This window comes from Somniosus microcephalus, chromosome 22 (genome assembly GCF_052327205.1).
Source record: "Somniosus microcephalus isolate GS21.2 chromosome 22, FLI_Smic_1.0, whole genome shotgun sequence".
Lineage (NCBI taxonomy): Eukaryota > Metazoa > Chordata > Chondrichthyes > Squaliformes > Somniosidae > Somniosus > Somniosus microcephalus.
The window spans coordinates 11,327,204-11,347,756 of NC_141008.1; positions in this window are offsets into that span (position 1 = coordinate 11,327,204).

Consider the following 20,553-nt stretch of genomic DNA (forward strand, 5'->3'; position numbering starts at 1 on the left):
CCACAGCTAACGGTGCCACAGCTAACGGTGCCACAGCTAACGGTCCCACAGCTAACGGTTACACAGCTAACGGTCACACAACTAACGGGCCCACAGCAACAGTCCCACAGCTAATGGTCACACAGCTAACGGTCACACAGCTAACGGGCCCACAGCTAACGGGCCCACAGCTAACAGCCACATAGGCACCAATTCTTAGCATTGACCATCTAAGTTTCCAATTATTAAACAAACATTTCCTGATAAAATATTTACTGTGATAAGTAGAAATTATCCTTTACTTACTATTGTCTGGGTGAGAAATAGGGAATGTGATTCTTAAAACATTGAGTTTGTAAATATTGAATTTGACCAATTAATTGTATTGTTATTGGTCAGTGGTAAGGTCTAGCAGTATATTTCATTGTTCAGTGAAGTGCATCTCTGAACGTGTACTGGGGAGGCTTGCTCTGCTCCACTCCATGTTTCAGGGGAATCACAGATGTGTTTTCTGAAGGTGATCACAGTATTTTTAGAGATACTGACCTGTAGGATCACATTAACCATCTCATTTACACATGATCCAGGTCCTCTGCTACCCCTGGCCCCACAAAGGAAAGGGAAGGACTGTACCTAGGAGCAGGAGAAGGCCATTCAGCCCCTCGAGCCTGTTCTGCCATTCTATCAGATCATGGCTGATCTGTATCTCAACTCCATTTGCCCGCCTTTGCTCCAAATCCCTTGATACCCTGACCCAACAAAAATCTATCGATCTCAGTCTTGGAAGCCTCAGTTGACCCCCGGCATTCACAGTCTTTTGGGGGAGAGTGTTCCAGATATCCATGAACCATTGTGCAAAAAATGCTTTCTGATTTCACCCCTGAATGGCCGAGCTCCAATTTTAAGATTATATCCCTCATTCTAAATCCCCCAACAGTATATCTTTCCTGAGGTTTGGTGCCCAAAATTAAACACAGTGCCCCAGATGAGGTCTGACCAAGGCTTCGAACACCTGAAGTATTACTTTCTCACTTTTGTATTCCAGCCCCTTCGAGATAGAGGCCAACATGCCATTAGCCTTTTTGATTATTTTTAGTGATCTGTGCACACGGACACCCAAATCTCCACACGGGCTCCTCCACAGCTCCTAGTTTCTCGCCATTTAGAAAATATTCCAATTTACCTTTCTTGGATTCAAAGTGGATGACCTCCCACTTCCCCAGCTTAGTGGTTATGTTACTGGACTAGTAATCCAGAGGACCTTGACTAATGATCCAGAGACCGGAGTTCAAATCCCACCACAGCAGCTGGGGAATTTAAGTTCAGTTAATTAGATAAATCTGGAATAAAAAGCCAGTATCAGTAATGGTGACCATGAAACTACTGGATTGTCGTAAAATCCCATCTGGCTCACTAATGTCCTTTAGGGAAGGAAATCTGCCATCCTTACCTGGTCTGGCCGATATGTGACTCCAGACCCACAGCAATGTGGTTGACTCTTAACTGCCCTCTGAAATGGCCCAGCAAGTCACTTCAGTTGTATCAAACCACTATGAAAAACAATAATACCTTCACCACAGGCTCGCCACCACCTTCTCAAGGGCAATTAGGGATGGGCAATAAATGCTGGCCTTGCCAGCGACACCCACATCGCAGAATGAATAACATAAGAAGTAGGAGCAGGAGTAGGGCATACGGCCCCTCGGGCCTGCTCCGCCATTCAATAGGATCATGGCTGATCTGACTCTAGACTCACGTCCACTTCCCTGCCCGCTCCCCGTAACCCCTAATTCCCTTATCAGCTAGGAAACTGTCTATCTCCGTTTTAAATTTATTTAATGTCACAGCTTCCACAGCTCTCTGAGGTAGCAAATTCCATAGATTTACTACCCTCTGAGTGAAGAAGTTTCTCCTCATCTCAGTTTTGAAACGGCAGCCCCTTATTCTAAGATTATGCCCCCTAGTAAAAATAACTCCATCAACCATAGTTTTGCCCACTCACTTAGTCTGTCTGTGTCCCTTTGTAACTTCTTGCTCCCATCCACACGACTTACTGTGCCTCCTAACTCAGTGTCATCTGCAAACTTGAATATGCAACTTTCTATTCCATCATCCAAGTAATTTATTGATCTGTGCTGAAAGAAAGACTTGCATTTCTATAGCACCTTTCATGACCACCGGACGCCCCAAAGTGCTTTACAGCCAATGAAGTACTTTTGAAGTGGAGTCACTGTTGTAATGTAGGAAATGCGGCAGCCAATTTGCGCACAGCAAGCTCCCACAAACAGCAATGTGCTAATGACCAGATAAGCTGTTTTAGTGATGTTGATTGAGGGATAAATATTGGCCAGGACACCGGGGATAACTCCCCTGCTCTTCTTCGGAATAGTGCCACGGGATCTTTTACGTCCACTTGAGAGAGCAGATGGAGCCTCGGTTTAACATCTCACCCGAAAGACGGCACCTCCAACAGTGCAGCACTCCCTCAGCACTGCACTGGAGTGTCAGCCCTCCCTCAGCACTGCACTGGAGTGTCAGCCCTCCCTCAGCACTGCACTGGGAGTGTCAGCCCAGCTTTATGTGACTCAGAAGGCGAGTGGGTCACACTGAGCCGCAGCTGACACTGATCAGTGATCAGGGAAGCCAACATCCATGGTTATAATTAATAGCCAGGGGTCTGTTTAACACTCGTTAGGTTCCATCAATTGATCCGCAGCACTTTGCGAATGCATTGCTGACTGATTTAAACCAGGTCAGTTGTTGAGGCTGGTTAGTTATTGTATGTCGTCAAATACCCGAGCCAGAAGGCAAGCTGCATGTGAAACTCAGACTTGGCTTTCCTCACTCAGTGATGATGAATGTGCTGCCAATGTGTTGGCTTCCACTGAAATAAACTCACTCTCGAGAGACAGCCATGTTACTAACATGAAGCAATCAGCTGAAATGTCACATCTCCAGCGTCCATGGAATCAATGATGTTTTATCAATTTTTAAAACCAATTTATTTACAGTGTTTTTTTTCCTCTGTAGACAATGATTGAAGGAGTGCTTTCAGTAGAAAATATTCCCCCGGACTCTACCCCCACCCCCCTTTAATTGAAGTGAGGGCCTCCCTTGTATTTAACACACAGACACAGTGGCTGTTAGTGCAGGAATGGGGTTGGATCTGAGTATAATTGCCGTCGCCCTGAGGGGCACACAAGCCAGGCGAGTAGGCACATGGTTATTGTATGACTGCAGCTCCACGGCAAGTGTTGGTCGTGTCGGTTAAGAGCACAAGTGAGAGTCACAAGCCGCAATTCTGAATGTGCTATCTTTCGGGTCAGATGGTAGAGCAGGAGCGGGTAAAGGGGGGCACAGTGGGCAACCTGGCATTGGGACCATGAAGAAATGCATTGCCACTGCTGTACATGTGGGCCCACTGAGAGGTAGAAATGCCCACAGGCTATCTCCGCACCATGAGTAGTCTATGTCATTGCAAGCTCATTCAGTCCTTATACAGGTCCGCAATACGTTTAACCGATTTGTTGTCTAAACACGCCATCGGAGTAAATATCCAGCAACACAGTGAGGATTTTCTCCTGGTATAACCAGGCACAGTGTGGATTTCCATCACTTGTCTCTCTGTACAATAAAACAAACGCCATTGTTGCAGGGGCTGAAAACAGAGTAAAGCTAAATAATTGATCGACGTCCCTTTTGAAATGCGGCACTAAACACTAAATGCTGATGCTCGCAGTCAAGAAGCACTTGGTAACCGTGCTGGTTTGGCAAGAGGGCCGAAATAAAATGCTTGCTCTCCTGATCAGCGGGGTTGAATTGCTGAAAATGGTTTCCCACGGCTCTTTATCTTGAAGAACTCAGAACATCAACATGTCATTCATTCAGTGTGCTTCTGCACTGCTAATCTTCACTGCATCGGTCTGAAATGTTGTTGTCAGTGTTTGCTGTGTCTAATGGGTGTTACAATGAATGTAAACCATAGTAAGTATATCTTACGCATGATGCAACTGTACTTAGTCTGGAGAAGAGATGCCAACGTTACATTGTAAATATGTAATAATATAAAGAGGATATTTTTTGCATGCTTTTATATTCTAGAAATAAGGTAAAACGACTTCAATAAGTTACTCATAATGAGCAATTATGGACTGAACTGATCGGTAAGCTGCATGAAATGCAATTTTTTTTAAATTTAAGATCCAATAAAACATGTTATACGACAGACTCTGCTTAAGATCTATTTTTACTTGTATAAAGAGAAAGAAAAAGATTTAATTACAAACAGAATTCGATCTTCACAAACCTTTCTGTTTTACGTAGCAAAGTAATTCATGCTCTCAGTTTGAGGAGACTGCAATGTGATGAGCCCGTTTTCTTTTATCAGTTTCTGTTCCCATGACCATCACTCTCCCCCACTGCCCTGTAGCAATACAAGTCTACAAATCATAGAATCATACAGCACAGGAAGGGGCCATTCGGCCTGTTGTGTCTGTGCCGGCTCTTTGAGAGAGCTGTCCAATTTAGTCTCGGACCCCAGCTATTTCCCCATAACCCTGAAAATTAATTCTCTTCAAATACATGTCCAATTGCCTTTAGAAAGCTCCTATGGAATCTGTTTCCGCCACTGTTTAAGATAGTGCGTTCCAGATATATAACCCTCTGTGAGAATAAATGTCTCTTCATTTCCCCTCTAGTTCTTTCGCCAATTATTTTAAACTATGACCTCTTGTTACTGACCCACTTGTCAGAGGAAACAGTTTCTCCCTACTTGCTCTATCAAAACCCCTCATGATTTTAAAACTGAAGTTGCTCGTTCCTGGAATCATCCCAGTAAACCTCCTCTGTTCCCTGTCCAAGGCCTTGACATCCTTCTGAAAGTGAGGGGCCCAGAACTGTGCACAATACTCCAGCTGAGCCTAACCAGTGTTTTGTAAAGGTTTAGCACGACTTCCTTGTTTTTGTATTCAATGCCCCTATTTACAGAGCCAAGTATCCCGTACGATTTCTTAACCGTCTCATCAACTTGTTCTGCCACCTTCAAGGATTTGTGAATATGCCCCCAGGTCCCTCTGCTCTTGCACCCACCCCCCTCAAAATAGTACTATTTAATTAGTTAAATCTGGAATAAAAAGCTAGTATTAGTAATGGTGACCATGAAGCTATTGGATTTTGATCAAAACCCACCTGGTTCACGAATGGCATTTCGGGAAGGAAATCTGCCGTCCTCACCCAGTCTGGCCTGTATGTGACTCCAGATCCACAGCAATGTGGTTGACCTTTAACTGCCCTCTGAAATGGTCTAGCAAGCAACTGACTTGTACCAAAAAATTACTTTAACAATAAAACCGGCCGGACCACTCAGCATCGACCTATGCATCGGATTCGGACACAACAATGGCACACCCAGCCCGGTCAGTCCTGCAAAGTCCTCCTACCAACCCCATAAATACTGTGGCTACAAAAGCAGGTCAGACGCTGGGAATTCTGTGGCGAGTGTCTCACCTCCTGACTCCCCAAAGCCTTTCCACCATCTACAAGGCACAAGTCAGGAGCATGAGGGAATACTCTCCACTTGGCTGGATGAGTGCAGCTCCAACAACACTCAAGAAGCTCGACACCATCCAGGACAAATCAGCCCGCTTAATTGGCACCCCATCCACCACCTTTAACATTCACTCCCTCCACCACTGGCGTACCGTGGCTGCAGTGTGTACCATCTACAAGATGCACTGCAGCAACTTGCCAAGGCTTCTTCGACAGCACCTCCCAAACTCGCGACCTCTTCCACCTAGAAGGGCAAGGGCAGCAGGCACATGGGAACACCACCACCTCCAAGTTCCCCGCCAAGTCACGCACCATCCCAACTTGGAAATATATCACCGTTCCTTCATCGTCACTGGGTCAAAATCCTGGAACTCCCTCCCACACAGCACTGTGGGAGCACCTTCACCACACGGACTGCATGGTTCAAGAAGGTGGCTCACCACCACCTTCTCAAGGGCAATTAGGGATGGGCCATAAATGTGGGTCTTGCCAGCGACTCCCACATCCTGTGAATGAATAAATTAAAAAATTATAGATTATACCGGCTCTCCATGTTGTTCCTCCCAAAGTGCATCACTTCACACTTACCCACATTAAGTTACATCTGCCATGTGTCTGCCCATTTCAGCAGTCTATCTATGTCCTTTTGAAGTCTGCTACTATCCTGATCACTATTTACTACTTTGCCAAATTTTTTATCATCTGCAAACTTCGAAATTGTACTCCTTATACTGAAGTCCAGGTCATTTATATATAAGAAAAGCAGCACTGCTCTCGAATACTGACCCCGGCGGGCCCCACTGCATATTTCTCTCCAGTTAGAAAAACATCTGGTCACCACGACTCTCTGCTTCCTATCCCTTAGCCAATTACCTAACCAAGTTACTACCGTCGCTTTAATACCATGTGCTTCTATTTTCCAAATCAGTCTGTTATGTGGTTTGTCAAATGCCTTTTGAAAATCAATTTTTATAACGTTTACTGCACTCCCTTCATCAACCTTCTTTGTTACTTCATCAAAGAACTCAATGCGGTTAGTCAAACATCATTTGCTTTTAACAAATCCATGCTGGCTATCCCTTATTAACCCATGCTCCTCCAAGTGAGAATTACTTTTGTCTTTGACAGTGGTCTCCAGTAATTTTCCCACCACTGACATTAGATCAATTCTGCTATCTCCACCCTAGCTTCCCTCAGCAACCTAGGATGCATCCCATCGGGAGCGGGTGGCTTGTTAACTTTGAGCGATGCCAACCTATTTCACACCTTCTTTCCATCTATTTATACCCTATCCAATATCTTTACTCCCCCTCCTCTACTGCAACATTACCCGATGGTGTCAGCCATGGATCAATAGATAGCACTCTTGCCTCTGAATCAGCAGGTTGTGGGTTCAAGTCCCACTCCAGAGACTTGAGCAAAACACAAAAATCTAGGCTTACACTCCAGTGCTATCGTTCAGATGAGATGTTAAACCGAGGCCCTGTCTGCTCTCTCAGGTGGATGGAAAAGATTTCACGGTGCTATTTTGAAGAAGAGCAGGGGAGTTCTCCCCGGTGTCCTGGCCCATATTTATCCCTCAATCAACAAAAATAAAACAGATGATCTGGTCATTATCACATTGCTGTTTGTGGGAGCTTGCTGTGCACAAATTGGCTGTTGGGTTTCCTACATTACAACAGCGACACCACTTCAAAAAGTAGTTCACTGGCTGTAAAGCACTTTGGGACATCCTGAGGTCGTGAAAGATGCTGTATAAATGCAAGTCTTTCTTTTTCATCCTTTTGTGAAGAAAGGTGCAAATAACTCATTCACTACCTCAGTCATGCCCTCTGCCGCCACAAGAAGATCTCCTTTAAACCTAATTCCTGAATCCATGTTAGCCAGGAATGTTTAGTTCCCATTGCTGCCCATGTTTAAGCCAGGTCTCCGTTATAGCCACTGTATCATAACCCCATGTGGCAACTTGCGCCTGAAACTCGGCAACCTTATTTGTAACACCCGTCGCATTAACACACAGGCATTCCAACAGTATACAAGTTGGCTTTGCTTTGTCCCTTCATATAATTGCTGCTCTTTCTACATTATTCTCAGCTCTGTTGCAGTTTGTCCCTCCTAGTTTCCTATGCACCTTGTCTCTCCTCTCTGCTGTTGCGTCCTAATGCCCCTGGCTTCAGGTTCTCCACAACTATTTTATTATTAGGCTTATATTATGTTCCAAAAATTTTTTCTTCTTCCATTTTTAATTAAATATTTCTTTCTTTAGGTTCTCCTGAACCACCCTAGTTCCAAGCCTCATTCTGCGACCGAGTGAGAGGGTGAATAGGCACCCATCTCTTCCTCAGTCTGCTGCCTCCCACTGATCGTCTGGTTGACTGCATGTTTTTGCCCCCATGTGCAGCCACTTCCCTTTAAATGGCTACTTCCTTAAAGCTTCTCAATCAGCACTTCGCAGCAGTCATAAGAACATAAGAATTAGGAGCAGGAGTCGGCCATGCGGCCCCTCGAGCCTGCTCTGCCAGTCAATCAGATCATGGCTGATCATCGACCTCAACTACACCTTCCTGCCCGATTCCATATCCCTTGATTCCCCATGAGTCCAAAAATCTATCGATCTCAGCAATGAATATACTCCAAGACTCAGCATTCACAGCCCTCTGGGGCAGAGAATTCCAAAGATTCACAACCCTCTGAGTGAAGAAATTCCTCCTCATCTAAGACCGACACCTTATCGTGAGACTATGCCCCCTAGTTCTAGATTCTCCAGCCAGGGGAAACAACCTCTCAGCATCTACCCTGTCAATCCCCCTTAGAATCTTATGTGTTTCAATGAGATCACCTCTCATTCTTCTAAACTCCAGAGAGTATCGGCCCATTCTACACAATCTCTCCTCATAGGACAACCCTCTCATCCCAGGAATCAATCTAGTGAACCTTTGTTGCACCGCCTCTAAGGCAAGTATGTCCTTTCTCAGATAAGGAGACCAAACTGTGCACAGTACTCCAGGTGTGGTCTCACCAAAGCCCTGAATAATTGTAGCAAGCAGGCTGACAGACACTGACAGGGGCAATAACTGCAGCTGTTAAAGGGACACCCACATCAATCAGGTAAGTTTGAATGGAAGGGTTTGGATTTGTTTTTTTTTATTTTATTGAAGTGGTGGCTTGCTGCAATATATGTGAAAAGTTTTTTAAGTGTGTAGGGAGTGCTGCTGGACACTTGCAAGGGCTCGGATGGTAAATGAATGCCTTTGAGAAGACAGAACATGCGACGAATACTCAGCAGGTCACGCTACATCCGTGGAGAGAAAAACAGAGTTCAACTGACCAACTGAGTATTTGCAGCATCTTATGCTGTCATTTCACATTTACAGCATCTGCTCGCAGAGGGAAAGGAAAGATACAGAAGAGGAAGATGTAGAAGCGGAGGAATCAGATGCAAGGATGCATCCCAGACAGCCCCTTTGTGGCTGAGATATCCGGTATGGAATCATCCACCTGCAGTCCCACTGGCTGGGCAGGCTGCCTCTTCTTGTTAATTTATTTGATTGCCGTGATTGATGTTCCATGGAGTTGGCCACTCTATCCATGCAAGAAGACATTGTCGCAATGCCCTGCAACACCTTTGCAATCGTGGTCAGTGTGCTTGGAATGGCTGTCGGTACATCACACATGCTCTGCTGCTCCTCAATGTTTATCCTTTTCATTGACGGCCCCCGGGGTACAGCATCTGTGTCCAGCTGAGCAGAGTTTGGAGAGGGCTGTGCCCTCCAAGGTGAACTCTCCACTGCTGTTCCTGCCACCATTGCCTGCTCTTGCTCACTTGTGAAGTGTGAGTCACCAGGAGAAACCCAACTATCTAACTAGTCCTACCAAAGTGCAAATATCTGAGCTGGAGCATGAGTCCTCTAATGTTGCACCCTCAGAAGGAATCAGCTCCTTTCTGTCTTTCAGATGAGACGTTAAACCGAGGCTCGTCTGCTCTCTCGGGTGGCTGTAAAAGATCTCATGGCACTATTTTGAAGAGGAGCAGAGGAGTTCTCCCGGTGTCCTGGCCAATATTTATCCCTCAACCAACATAACAAAAACAGATTATCTGGCCATTATCACATTGTTGTTTGTGGGAGTTTTCTGTTGTGCAAATTGGCTGCCGCGTTTCCCACATTACAACAGTGACTACACTTCAAAAGTACTTCATTAGCTGTAAAGCACTTTTGGGACGTCGGTGGTCGTGAAAGGCGCTATATAAATGTAAGTCTTTCTTTCTTTGAGGAGTCGTCATCCACGAGGTCCAGCGGCTGCTGTACACGTTCAGGCCCTGGCGGAGAGAAAAGATATGAATTAGTCCTGGCAAGGCAAGTATGTTGCAACTTATCAGTATGAAGATGATCATATTTCACTCGCTGTTGAAAGCAAGTCATGTGGGTCGCTGAAATTGAATGTGTCACCAGGTAGCTGGGAGGTCCTCATCTCTGATGGCCAGGGACACCAAAACGCCACTGATCTCCTGCACTTCCTCCTCTGCAGCTATTAGCTATGAGATCTGTGGAGGCCCAGCTCCGGTTCTCTCCCTCTCCCTGGTGTTCTGTGCTCTCTTCTCCTGCAACGGAGCAAAGAACAGACCTATGAGTGAGTGTAATGACGTGTGTCCACCCGAGTATCAGGGAGAGGCCTGAAATTACATAAGGATGAGGGCCGAGTGGCAGTGGTGGGTGGATAGATGGGGCGACAATGCTGCTGCTGCTAACCTCCTGGGCCACCTCCAGCCACGCCTTCTTGGTCTCTGCCGCAGGTATCTGTTGTGTCCGTGTATACTAAGACACAGACTGCAGGAGAACGGTACAACAGGTGTTTACTAAATGTGGCTCACACTGGAACTGATCTGTACAGATTACTACTCAGTGCTATATACAGGTGTGGTCACTGCCGGTACTGCAGTATACATGAGCTGTAAAAGATAGTTCCCCCCTTAAAGGTATATACATTACAATTCCTCCCCTTTTAGATTAACAGTACCATAACACTCATTTAACAATTAAATATCAAACTAATTACAATTAACACTTTTAACATGCAACATTAGCTGAAAATAGTCTATTTATATATTCAGTCTTTGGGGAGGCTTCCTGATCCTTTCTGGATAGCGCCTTTTCCGAGTGTCTTGCTCTTGGTGCGGAGGCGATTCTGGCCCCCTGTCGTCGGTTGGTTCATCAGCTTCCGATGCTACTGTCTCTGGGGTAGATGCGACCTGTACGTCGGGTTCATCACCAGGTATGTATGGGCGAGGCATGGGGTTGACTTGTTCCTGTGACTCTAGGATCTGGTCAGCATGGCGTCTCACGATGCTCTCCCCAACGTCCACTGTGTACATTAGTGGGCCCTGCCGTGTGCATATCGTTCCTGGCTGCCATTTTTCTGTTCGGTAGTCGCGGGCCAAGACTGGTTGCCCTACATTGAAGCTCCTTGTTGGCTTCTCATGGATGTGCTGGAATTGCTTACTCTCAACATCTCTTCGTACGTTTGGTCTGAGCAAATCCAGGCGAGATCTTAACCTTCAGTTACAGAACATCATGGCTGGGGCCTGGTTGGTGACTGCATGTGTCGCATTCCGGTAGGCGAACAGGAAATTGTCCACATTGTGCTGCAGCGGAATGTTGTCATTGTACATAGCCTTTATTGCCTTCTTAAAGGTTTGTACGAACCTCTCAGCCAATCCATTTGTGGCTGGATGATACGGGGCGGATGTGTAATGCCTTACCCCATTCTTTTTCAAGAACCTCCGGAACTCTTCGGACACAAACTGTGGTCCGTTGTCGGAGCAAATCTGTTCTGGCAAGCCATTCCTGGCAAAAATGGTCAGTAGGACTGCAATAGTTTTCTCTGTGGTGGTGGAGGACATTTTGATGACCTCAGGCCATTTCGAGTGCGCATCCACGGCTATTAAAAACATTGAGTCCATGAATGGACCAGCAAAATCAATATGCACCCGTTGCCATGGAGATGAGGGCCACTCCCATGGGTGTAGCGGGGCCTGTGGTGGTGCATTTTGGACTTTCTGGCATCCTGAGCAGCTCTTGGTCAGGTCCTCGATTTATTTATCGATTCCCGCCCTGGCTAGGCTTTTCATTTTATCCCTCCCAGATGACCCTCATGAAGCTCATTGAGCACTCTATCCCTTAACTTGGGTGGAATTACCACTCGGGATCCACACATCAAGGTCCCCCGGCACACTGACAGCTGTTCTCTCCTTATCGAGAATGCTGGCAACAGTGAGTCACCATGTGCTGGCCATCCCTTCACCGTCAAATCATATACCCGAGACAGTGTCGGGTCATTTCGGGTTTCCTTTTCGATACAAGCGTTAGTTACAGGTAGGTATTCAACTATAGTCGAATGGAATAGTTCGACAGGATCCACTGCTGGTGCTTCCTCCGCAGTAGGCAGTGGCAGGCGTGATAGCCCATCAGCATTTCTATGCTGTTTCGTGCCCTTATATTCAATCTCATAGTGGTGCACCCCTAGAAAAAGTGACCATCTTTGTAGTCGTTGCGCAGTCATCACCGGAGCGCCCTTCTTCGGATTAAAAATGGAGACAAGAGGCTGGTGATCAGTCAGCAAGGTGAATTTCTGCCCATGCAGATAGTGATTGAACTTTTTCACTCCTCACACTAGGCTGAGGTCCTCTCTGTCAATCTGGGCGTAGTTACGCTCGGCTGAGGTTAGTGATCATGACTCAAAGGCTATTGGCCTCTCTGAGCCGTCCGAGAATTTGTGCGACAGCACCGCTCCAATGCCGTAGGGTGACGCATCATATGCGAACCGAATTGGTAATGCTGGGTTGTAATGGGCCAATACCTCTTTCGATGTGATTAGTGTTTTGCTCTTCTGGAAAGCTCATCTACATTCGTCACTCCACTTCCATGGCACCCCAGTTTGCAGTAGGGTGTTCAGTGGGTGTCGTATTGTAGACAAATTTGGCAAGAACCTATGGTAGTAGTTTACCAGGCCGAGGAACGACCTCAGTTCTGACACATTTTCCGGTGCTGGAGCCTTGACTACTGCCTCAATCTTCTCTGGGGACTTATGTAACCCCTCTTTATCGATAACGTGACCACAATACGAGATCTGTTTTCTAAAAAACTCGCATTTGTGGCAGTTAGCTCGGAGCCCATATTCCTGCCATCTAGTGAGCACCTGCTCCAGGTTGGCAAGGTGATCTCATTTTTGCCCGTGACCAGGATGTCGTCCAAATAACACTGGGTCCCTGGGATCCCTTGCAGGACTTGTTCCATTGCCCTCTGCCAAATAGCTGGAGCTGATGCTACCCCGAATACCAGCCGGTTGTATTGGTAGAGACCTTTATGGGTGTTGATTGTGAGGTATTTTTTTGATGCTTCTTCTACCTCCATTTGCAGATACGCCTGGGCCAGATCAATCTTAGTGAAGCGTTTCCCTCCAGATAGCGAGGCGAAAATATCTTCAATCCGCGGAAGTGGATATTGTACGGTGTGAAGGACCGGGTTCACTGTTACCTTAAAGTCCCCACAGATGCGAACCTTCCTTGGTTCCCCAGGCGTGCTGCTCAACGACTTTTTCATCACAGGGATGATGGGTGTAGCCCACTCGCTCCAGTCTACCTTGGACAGTACACCTGAACGTTCCAGACTCTCCAGCTCTGCTTCGACGACTGGGCGGATCGCATAAGGTTTTGGGCTTGCGTTTCCTTCAATTTTAATCATCGCTGTCATGCCTTTTAGTGTTCCGAGTCCTTGCTGGAACACTTCTTTCGCGTCATTTAGGATCTTTGACAGTCGCCCAGGTGTGACGTCGTCATCCTTTTTGTCAGCCACAGTCAGTGCCTGTATGGAATGCCAATCCAGTTATATTTTCTGGATCCATTCACGTCCCAGTAATGGTGGTCCTCCATCTTGCAATACATTCAGGTCTAGTTTTGGTGTTTCCTTACCATTATATATAACAGTCACCCTTATTTTCCCTTTGGGGTAGACTTTTGCCCCGTGTACGTCTTCAAAATAATTTTTGTGTCTCTCAAGGGTATGTGTGAGAATAGCCGCTCGTAGTCCCATTGGTTTATGACTGTTAGAGCTGATCCTGTGTCCAATTCCATCTTTACCTGGACTCCTGCTATCTTGAGAGTGACCCAAATGGTTCGGTGATCCTCCGTTGTGATCACATTATGTAGTTTCAGACAACTCAGTTCCCTGCTTTCGGAGTCGTTATCACTCTTTTGTTCATCTGAACTATTCTCCGTCATCTTATGTACCTTCTTGTACTTTCCTTTGGTAGGTTTCTTATTGCTGGTTTTCTTTCCCGACCTGCAGACTCGTGCTATGTGTCCTACTTTTCCACACTGTCTGCACACTTTGTCTTTGAACCAGCAATCATTCTGGTCGTGTGTTGTTCTGCCGCTGCGATAGCACTTCTCTGTTCCATATGACATTTCGTTTGTGCCATATTCTTGCGGTCTCTGTTGTATCTCTGCAGCGCCCCGTGCTGCTGCTTCATATGATATCGCAATGCTGAAAGCCTTTTCCAGTGTAAGGTCCTTTTCAGATAAAAGCCGTTTCTGGGTTCCTTCACTTTGAAGCCCACACACAAACTTGTCCCTTAAGGTATTTGCCAGTCCCGCTCCAAACTGGCAGTGTTTCGATAGTTTGCGCAGTTCTGTTAAATAATCAGCATTGCTTTCATCCTTATGCTGGTTCCGTTTGTGAAACTTAAATCTTTCTGCTATCAGCAGCAGTGTGGGGTTTAAATGTTCCTGTAGTATCGTTACTATGTCTTCAAAACTCTTTTCCATTGGCTTTGTTGGGGTTACTAGATTTCGTAATAAACCATACGTCTTTGCACCCTTTAAATTTAACAATACCGACGCTTTCTTGTCATCTGACACCTCATTTGCATTGCAGTATACCTCTATTCGTTCGACATATGTAGTCCAATCTTCGACTTCATTGTCAAATGCGGTGATACTGCCACTCTTCGGCATTTTGGGTGTGGTTTAAAATGGCATCTCCCAATGACTTAAAATGGCATCTCCCGCGCTTTCCTTCCTCCCCTGCTGCTGCCAACGCCGCTCCCGGCGGTTCTCGTGGCAATGGCGGCGCCCTGTAGGTTTCGCGCGCTTCTCCTGCACTGCTGCCAACGCCGCTCTCGGCGGTCCTCGTGGCAATGGCGGCGCCTCGCGGGTTTCTGTGCGTCTCTCTCTCCCTCTCTCCGACACTGCTCGGCCCCTGAACTCCGGCTGCGCCCTGTGTGCTCTGCCCTCTCTCTCTCTCCCCCGTCGACGCTGCTCGGCCCTTTGCTGTGCCGCTCGGTCGGGCTCTAGCCCGCCGCTGTCCGGGAAGGGTCTGCGCACTACCTGTTGCCAGCCCATTTCGCTGGACCACCTCGACTGGAAAGCCAAGCCTGGCTCTCGACAGCCTCCGCCGCAATTCTCGAGTTTCTGCTGGATGACTGGGCGGTTGCCCGTGGTCGAAACCCGAGTCTCTGGCCTTGACCTCCAATCCACTGATCTCCAGGAACGAATCCCCGGGAGGTGATGCAGAGTTGCAGGTAGGTTCGAACTTGCCTTGTCGCCAATGTTGTGTCCGTGTATAATAAGACACAGACTGCAGGAGAACGGTACAACAGGTGTTTACTAAACGCGGCTCACACTGGAACTGATCTGTACAGATTAATACTCAGTGCTATATACAGGTGTGGTCACTGCCGGTACTGCAGTATACATGAGCTGTAAAAGATAGTTCCCCCCTTAAAGGTATATACATTACAGTATCTTCCTCCCATTGCTGGGGAATAAAACCTATCTCTGACTCCTCACCGCCGCCAGCAGTGCATCAAGGGAGGCAGCTTTAAAGGGGGACACATCCTTTGAGCTTCCTGAATCCATTCTCGCCTCCAAATTCCATCCTCAGATTGGCCTTTTAAATACTGGAGTGGAGATCGCATCACGTGTGCCCTCCTCATGCCTGCTGCCAGGCAATCAACGCCAAATCCGGAAGTAAAATGATAATGAGATGGCTGCGTTAAAATTCCACTGACAGATGCACTGAACTTACTTCCGGGTTTCCCGCTCGATATCAGACTCCCACCCTCCCCGCTCCCAACCCGCCTCCGAGTTAATGTCAGGGCCGAGATTTCAGGCCAGTGAAATTGCCTGCAGACAGCAAGTTGAAGGACTCCTGAAGGATGGCACAGTGCAGCCGATCCTGGATCACAGGGCCGATTGAACGTTTAATCAATTGTACTGAGAAGTCAGGACTGTCAGGAGCTGCAGTTAACGGTGTTGGAAGAGAGCTAGCTGGGTCGACAGCTGTCTGAACTCAGCATTTCTGAAATGAAACTCATCAGTTACGGGCTTCACGCGCACCGCACATTAACCGCACAATTCCAGGTTTGACATTTTCTGCAAATCTCATTCAGGCCTTGGACGTGTACGAGCCTTTCACTTTCTGACAATGCCTTGTCAAATCATTTCACTTTCAAAGCCATAATAGAGTCAAGCAAATGTCTTTCAATTTTGTCTTTCCCTTGAGGCTTCAGATTCAGTTCATTTGAGGTGCTTTGTCAATCTGATAAGGAAAGTCAAGTGTGCATCAATATCCCCGAGTCTTGTCTCCTCGCTTTTTATTTAGACATTTATTAATTGGTGCAGGCAAGTTAAAAATCTTCTTCAGGAATCTGTCCTCATTAAGCCGCTGAACATTTGTGAAGAACATAAAGGATTAGATTTTCCAATTGGTGGGAATTCCAAATCGGAGGCAGGATGGACTTTGAACCCACCTGTCAGTGGGCACTGACCCAGAAGGATCTTTCGGGAACTGGCTCATGTGCACGTTGCTTTTAATTTGTTCTTGGGATGTCGGCAGTGTTGGAAAGGCTGGCATTTATTGCCCATCCCTAGTTGCCCCTTGAGAAGGTGGTGGTGAGCCCTCTCCGTGAGCCACTTCAGTCCTTGTGGCAATGGTGCTCTCACAAATGCTGTTAGGTCGGGTGTTCCAGGATATCAACCCAGTGATGACGGAGGGATGGTATATACCCAACTTAGGAGGGTGTGTGGTGTTGCTGGCAATCTGCCCATCGTAGTTGTGCCGCTGCTGCATTGCCTACTTAGGGGGAGGGAAGGGAACTATCTGCAGTGCAGGCCACACCTGGAATACTGCGTGCAGTTTTGGTTTCCATATTTAAGAAAAGATATACTTGCTCTCGAGGCGGTTCAGAGAAGGTTCACTCAGTTGATTCCGGAGATGAGGGGGTTGACGTATGAGGAAAGGTTGAGTAGGTTGGGCCTCTACTCATTGGAGTTCAGAAGAATGAGAGGCGATCTTATTGAAACATATAAGATTGTGAGGGGGATTGATCGGGTGGATGCGGTGAGGATGTTTCCACTTATGGGTGAGACTAGAACTAGGGGGCATAATCTTAGAATAAGGGGCTGCCCTTTCAAAACTGAGATGAGAAGAAACTTCTTTACTCAGAGGGTAGTTAATCTATGGAATTTGCTACCCCAGAGAGCTGTGGAAGCTGCAACATTAAATAGATTTAAAACGGAGATAGACAGTTTCTTAGCAGATAAGGGAATTAGGGGTTACAGGGAGAGGGCAGGGAAGTGGACGTGTGTCTAGGTTCGGATCAGCCATGATCCTATTGAATGGCGGAGCAGGCCCGAGGGGTCGTATGGCCTACTCCTACTTCTTATGTTCTTATGTTCTTATGCTGAGATCGATAGGTTTTTGTTGGGTAAGGGATAGGGAGTAAAGGTGGGTAAATGGAGTTAAAGTGTAGAGCGTCTGTTTGGTAAAAAGACTGAAAGCAGTTTGGGCTTCCTGACTGCCACATTGGGCGGGTGCCATGGGCACTGCGCCAATACCTGCTTGTATGGCACCCAATCCCCCCCAATGTCTCATCTGAAGGACGACACCTCCAAATCCTTCAGTACTGCACGGGAGTGTCAGCCTTAATATGTGCACAAGTCTCTGGAGTGGGGTTTGAACCCACGACCTTCTGACTCAGGCGGGATGCTACCACAGCTGTCACAGTACAATATAAATTGTATGTCTGGTCACATTGTCTGAAAAAGCCTAATCGGATCATTTATATTAAATTCTAGTAGCCTTGCGAAAGTTTTAATAATTTTTCCACAGTGAACACTGCAGATGCAATTAAGATAATGTCCTAAGTCCACTTCACTTTAATCAATTCCTTCTGGGTAACCTGGTTAAGAGGCACATGCAATAAAGTAGGGTTCTCATCAAATTGGTCACGAGCAATATTTCAAGCTCATGGATACTAGATCAGGGCAAGAGAATAGTAATGAGCTGGACCTACTTAAAGCTGAATGGGTCATAGAGCTTATCACAAACCTTAATGATCACTTGCTGCGAGGAATTTTAAAGGCAATTTATTGAACGTCGAATAAACATATTTCTGCTGTCCTTCCTCTCGTCTGAGAACTCATAAGGTGGAACTAGAAAGATGAGCCACACTATTTTGTCTAGTTCTTGGGATATGGACAAGACATTTATTGCCCATCCCTCGGTGCGCTGAGGGCATTCAGAAAAAGAAAGAAAACTCCCCCTGCTCGTCTTTGAAATGGTGCCATGTGATCTTTTATGTCCACCTTGAGAGGGCAGACGGGGTCTCGGTTTAATGTCTCATTCGAAAGATGGCACCTCCGACAGTGCAGCACTCCCTCCGTACTCCTCGAGTGTCAGTCTTGATTTTGTGCTCAAATCCCTGGAATGGGACTTGAACCCACAAGAGTCAACCATGTAGTGTGGCACTGCAAGTAGGGGTCTTCCCTGAAGGACATTAGTGATCCAGTTGGGTTTTTAATAACAATATTGCAGCTTTCACAGTCATGTTCCTCCACAAATTACCGGATTTATTGAATTCAACTTACCATCGTAGGATTTAAACTCACAGCCTCTAGGTTTCTAGTCTAATATCATAACCACTGGGTTACCATATCCATAATCTCACAGCATGTTTCCTTTGAGAACCTCTCGACAGGTCCAACAATAACCACACCTTAGCACACAATGTTCAATTACAGTGGAGCCCATTCATAGTGAACCCCAATAGAATGAAACTTTGTGTACATGGGGAAAAGTATTGACGTTCCAATTCACTTGGTATGTGACTAAATGGCATCAAACACTGGTATCACAAACTTACTACCCACTTAAAGTGACTGCATTTATGAAACACGTTCGGCGTAAATTTCCACATGGATTTTCCTACTCATCCACTCTAACTTTGGCAGAAGAATCGCAGAAACCAGAGAAAAGTGGTGTGAATAGTGTTTCCGCTATTTTATCGGGTTTAACATAAGAAATAGGAGCAGGAATGGGCCATACGGCCCCTCGAGCCTGCTCCGCCATTCAATAAGATCATGGCTGATCATCGACCTCAACTCCACTTTCCCGCCCTATCTCCATAACCCTTGACTCCCCTGTTGCTCACAAATCTGTCTATCTCAGCCTTAAATATATTCAATGACTCCGCCTCCATAGCTCTCTGGGGTAGAGAATTCCAAAGATTCACGACCCTCTGAGAGAAGAAATTCCTCCTCAACCCTTTATTCTGAGACTATGCCCTCGTTCTAGATTCCCCCACGAGGGGAAACATCCTCCCTGCATCTACCCTGTCCAAGCCCCTCAGAATCTTAAATGTTTCAATAAAATCACCTCTCATTCTTCTAAACTCCACTGAGTATAGGCCCAACCTGCTGAACCTTTCCTCATAAGACAACCCTTCCATCCCAGGAATCAACCTCGTGAACCTTCTCTGAACTGCCTCCAAAGCAAGTATATCGCTCCTTAAATAAGGGGACCAAAACTGCACGCAGTACTCCAGGTGTGGTCTCACCAGCACCCTGTACAGTTGTAGCAAGACTTCCCTACTTTTATATTCCATCCCCCTTCCAATAAAGGCCAACATTCCATTTGCCTTCCTAATGACTTGCTGTACCTGCATGTTAACGTTTTGTGTTTCATGTACGATTTTCTGCGGTTCTTTTGCTAAAGTTACGGTGGATAAGCAGGAACACCCTCGCGGAATTCAGCCCCCCCCCCAGGCCAGAACCTCCTGCCATTGATAGTAATAAAGGGGAGGAGGAATTCCGGCACACTGGCGGATTTTCTTAATTCATTCCAATTCAGCAACGGGAAACATGCCGATTTTATTTTCATAAAGGTGCAGTCCAGTTCAACCTGAAGGAGCAAAGAATGCAGCCGACCTTTTGGACTGCAGGGTGTTTGATTGACTCAGATCACAAAATGTCCCAGCGGATCCTTGAGCTGAAATGGAACCGGCACCGAATCTCACCCGTCGAAAACTGGCCCCTGGTTAAAATCAGGGCCTGTGTCGCGTCAGTAATCTGCTCTTGTACTGTGGTGTGACCTGTAGGACTAGCAATTAATTTACGCACTGTAATGATATCAGCAAATAGAGATGGTATTTGCCTGTTCGATTATGATGCCTTAATAGCATGTTTGCAGGTATTGATTACTTATGCCTGACCAGCAGAGGTCATGTGACCGAGACAAGCAAGGCAGTTGAGTTTAGTTTCAGTTTCGTTCTAGATGCATCACTAGCTTAATGGTGTCTCCTGAATGCTGTATAAAGAGTTGAACAGACTTTAGATTAAAAGTCATTCTCTTTCATAAATGTCTCATCATTGAACCCACAAAGAAATCAATACATGGTGTCAGAAGTGGCTGAAAGAGATGAAGAGAAAAACTCTGAAGTTAAATCAGCTCTCCACATATTAGCAAGCCAAAAGAGAACATCGTTGCTTACCATTGGAGAATAGCAAATGAAGTGAAAAAATGGAAGGTTTACACCCACCGGCGACGCATCAGTTAACAGGTAATGTGGCTAAAAATTGGAGGAGATTCAAACAACGTGTGGGGTTGTATTTAGCAGCAATCGGAGCTGACGAGAAAAGTAATAAAAGGAAATCGTCACTGTTCTTACATGTCGTGGGTGATGAAGCGCTGG